General features: G+C 33.8%; 1 long non-coding RNA gene across 1 annotated transcript; it reads left to right on the top strand.

The window, feature by feature from the left end:
- Nucleotides 1–444: 444 nt before the first annotated feature.
- On the top strand, nt 445–3342 carry LOC127870431 (uncharacterized). The gene is made up of 3 exons (XR_008044818.1): nt 445–568; nt 2329–2735; nt 3026–3342. It is a non-coding gene; the product is annotated as an uncharacterized LOC127870431 (long non-coding RNA).
- Nucleotides 3343–4725: the final 1383 nt, after the last annotated feature.

The following is a 4725-nucleotide window of genomic DNA, read 5'->3' as shown; positions in this document are numbered from 1 at the left end:
TAAAGCTGGCACAAAAAGCAGAACAAACGACTTTGAGGTATTTTAGACTATTGTCATGTATGAAAACCTCTTCAAGCCTAGTTTAATGGTCAAGTGAGCTTAAGTGATACATGCATGGCATATACAGATAGGGTGCACAGGTGGCACATGCCTCCCCAGCTGCTGACCCCCTGAGCTATTGCGCTATATATGCCTTACATTTAAAATTGTGAACACTTTGGAAGCCACATTTATTGCAAAATCTTCATGAAACTTTTTCAGAACATGTGTCCATATGATATCTAGAATTGCTTTGAAAGTGGGTCATACAGGGTCAAATCCAATGTCCAAAATGATTGTGGTTTGTTTAAAAATATGACTACCAGGTTTTGGTGCTGTTTTCTTTATGGTCCATTATGAAAAGAACAGTTTAACCCCATATGGCCATGTGCCCTCTTGTTGTGCAGTTTGACCTGTCTTCTGTGAAACTTGATTCCGATGATGATCTTCTTCAATTCAACACGTCTGGCCACAGTGTCAACTCAGAAAAATACTGGCTCTGTCTCAGTCCTATATAGATCTAAAAGAGGTATGTCAAGCTTTATTTCAAAAAAACTTATGCTTGAATTGTGAAGTTATATGATGTTTAGATGGTTTAGATAATAAAATATAGATCTGGCACGAGTTGTAATTAAGCGAGCCTTTGGCGAGCTTACTAACCAATTTCCTGGACGAGTTTAATAAAATATGGTATGATATGACAACGAGTGTCAGATCTTTTTATCACATGCTTCTAAATGAGCAAATTAAATAAATATTTACGCAAACATAGTTATAAATCCCGAATGTTGTTTACATTTCGTGACATCATTTGACGTTGCAACGTCATTTCAGCAAAATAACAAAATGCAATTGAATTGGTCAATAAACGAAAACTAAGCCAATGAAAACGCTTTGAAATGTTGTATTACACATGTGTAGTATAAAAAAATGTAATGGTTGTATTACATGGGAAACAGGGTATAGCATGTGATTAATGAATTTTGTGTCCTAGTGATTACCGGTAGATATTTATGTTTCTGGGCCTAATCTTCCATGTCTTCAATCATTTATCAAATAATATTAATCTAAATTGTTAGCTTAATTAACCCTTTACCACTTAGATACATATTTTGATACATTTATATTCCCTAAGAAAATCAAATTTAATTAAAGACCTTTCTTACTAGATTCAAGTTTTTAAGGCTTCATTTCCAACCCTTTGATACTGATGAGCAGCAAACAGCATATAACCTGAACAGACTGAGCGAGTTTCTTGCAGGCTGTTCTTGTTTTATGCTGTTTGCACATAGCCATTTTCACTTTGTTTCTACATGGGAAAGGCTTAAGATAAAACTGAAGAAACATTTGTTTTAACATCCAAATCAAGAAACAGTGCAACATTCTATTTGTTTTTACTTCAGTAGAATTTTTATTCTTACATACAGAACAGTTCATTTAGTAAATCAAGGTCACCTGCCCATAATACATAACACAATAATACAATATAATACAATTTCAAAGTTGTGTCATATGTTTCCATAAATTTAATATTTCACTTCTTAAGTGTTCATCGCCTGTAAAAGATGGAATACCGTAATTACTCTAAGTTTCGGACATCCCCTTTTTTGGTAAAAATAATTATTTTTCGTAACTCTTAATTTTCGGACATGCACGTTTTCGTTTATCATTATGACTCTACATTTTCGGACAGTATATTTTACAACGCTATTTTACCAGATTTCGACAGTGTATTCGCTTACCTTTTCACACTTTGATCATGGGGTCTTATAATCTGATTTAGATCATAAAACCTTGAAAACGTGTGCCTGAGGGCAATGGACCATTTTTCGTTATTTGGTAAATAACAATGTTTACCGGTAAAAAGCAATCCCTTCAACCAATAGCATTTTAAATCATATCTTCCTTTTAAGGAAGCAATATGTGTAATGTTTTTACTATTTTTGTTCTGTGTCATTTCAGGCAAGAGTTGCAAAGCTGTGAAGTTGTTTTATTTTAAAGTAGAAACACTGTTGTGCATTGATTTATTGCTTTATTTCAATACAATTATAATTTTCGGACATTTAATTTTTTCTCTTATTTTCGGACACCTGTAATTTTTGACTATTTTCTTATGTAATTTTCGGACACGAAAAAATAAATATTTTCAAGTGTCCGAAAACTTACCTACCGATAAAAAGAGTAATTACGGTAGGTAACAAGTTAATTTCCTAATTTTGTTGTCATTGTTCAAAGATATAATGTTTTAAAAATATGTCACACTGTGTCATAAGTTAAATTGAATTCAAGGGTCAGGTCCAGCCCAGTAGTGGTGACTATCCCTCTGTAACACAGTCTAGCAGAACTTTACAGCATTCCAAGAGGAAAATGAATAATGACGCCAGACCATCACCTAAGAACATGGCTTCTAAGATCAGAAAATTATCCCAGAAAAATAATTGCAAGAAACCCAGAGCCATTGCAGTGATCAAGCCGCAGCCCAAGGTTTTGTTAAAAAAACTAAATCAGAATTAAATCGTGAACGTTTATATTATGTCGGTCAAACAGTAAAAAGATGTCAGTAAGGAAGCACAGACCAGCTGTATGTCCACTGATGAACAGGCCATTCACGTGTAAAAATCTTGGAGTTTCTGAGAAGAAGTGGGTTGACCGGGTAAGCCGACCATATGCAGAAATTCTGCGCTCCACTCCAATAGGTATGTTGCAGATTGCAAATATGATAACAAATATTGTGAATATGATGAAACTGTAAATCTGCCCATGTAGAGTTGATGTACTAAAACTTCTTTTATCCAGAGACAATTCAGAAAATTATATCTAATCTTTATTTATGAAATACAAATGTATTGAATTATTTAAGAGGAAATCAGCTAAATGTTTAATATATTAATGTTTTTAAGTGTATAGTGTCTTTAATTGTGCCTGTATAAACTCTTTACAAACAACCAAAATAACATTAATTTATGGTACTTTTGATTTCTTGCAGATGATCTCCCATAGCTCAATATACATCGGTCTATCATGACTGTTCAAGAAATTGACTGTGCATGTATGAGCAACATATTAAGTCTTCCTGGCATTAGAGGAATCGTTCGCTGCTAATTTGACTTTGTTATGGAATTTTCCATAGAATACTTCATTGAAACTAATTTACCTGTAACATGATTGTGTATGGAATGATTGATGTACTTAAAATGTATTTTTGAAGAGTTATTCAGCAGACAGCCTGTTGTTGGTTTTTTGGCTACTATTGCTTGAAAATGTGATGTTTCAATATCGTGTTTCTTCCAAGCATGTACTTTAGTAAATTATTGCCTTGTACCAAACATCTATCAATTAAATATTTTGTTTGAATGTATGTATAACTTCTGTGATATTAATTTACTTCTTTGTTTAAAATGTTTATTATTGATAATAAGATCTATGTATTTATTTAACATTATAATTTATGTATTTACATGTGTAATTATGATTAAATTGTATGTCAGCTTTGATTGGTTTTGATAATTTTTTAGTGTGTTTGCTCAATGAAAAGAATCAAGCATGGCTATTGTGCTCAATTACCATATGCATAAGTGTTTTTATGCCTCCGTATCGAATGATCAGGGTTATTTGTTTTAGGCCTGTCTGTCTGTCATTGTATGTGTCTGTCTGTCACAAACTTTAACCTTGGTCATAACTTTTGCTATATTGAAGATAGCAACTTGATATTTGGCATGCATGTGTATCTCATGGAGCTGCACATTTTGAGTGGTGAAAGGTCAAGGTCATCCTTCAAGGTCAAAGGTCAAATATATGGCTTCAAAGCGGCGCATTAGGGGGCATTGTGTTTCTGACAAACACATCTCTTGTTCCACTTATGATTTATTCACGGAAGGTAATACCGGTACCTCGTTTTACAATCTAGCACACTAACATAACTGCATGACAAAATTTGACTGGAACCTCGTTGAAAATGTGCGTGTTTTCTTGTAAGTATGCAGTGCCATGTATTTAGTTGGATGTACTTAAATTTTTGAGCAATTTATAATTAACTTACGCTTTCCATACAAAACAATCGTCCAGGGACATATAGTTTCCCGACTCATCCGACCGGTGCGATGTGAAATATGTGCATCTAGTCTTGGTAGCAGATATGGATACAGTGAGTCGAGTACATGTACGTATATCTACATGAAATATTGTTTGATCTGATAGGAAATAGTGGCGCCTTTATCGCAAATACTTGACTAACATCACTTACATTTTCTATACGTGTAAGGATGCGTTTATACTAAGTTATCAATATAAGTTCATCCATTGCATGTTGTTACCGTACGTGAAGACAGACACGGTATGCACGTGTTCGCCTGTTGTAGATAAGGCGTTAAGCCCATGGGTCCCAATGCAGGTGATATTATGCACAGGTGTGCGTGTGGCTATGATATAATTAGTGAAAACATCATTTTGAATGATAAATAATCATATTATAACGAAAATTAACTTTTCTGAAAAAAAATATTTCACGATCAAATATATATATACAAGGTATGCAACTCAAAATCAGCCCAAAACGGGTGCATCGCTTTGAACAGCCATATCTTCATCAATTGTGCAGCGATTTTCACGATCTCGGTCTTATTCAACGCAGAAATGAATTTCCTTTCTGAAATGTATATGTCTTGCAATATTTTTACAAATTCTGGG

The sequence above is a fragment of the Dreissena polymorpha genome, chromosome 2 (assembly GCF_020536995.1).
Source record: "Dreissena polymorpha isolate Duluth1 chromosome 2, UMN_Dpol_1.0, whole genome shotgun sequence".
Lineage (NCBI taxonomy): Eukaryota > Metazoa > Mollusca > Bivalvia > Myida > Dreissenidae > Dreissena > Dreissena polymorpha.
Note: the sequence above shows the minus strand (reverse complement) of the source record. Positions and strands in the feature narration are given on the sequence as shown.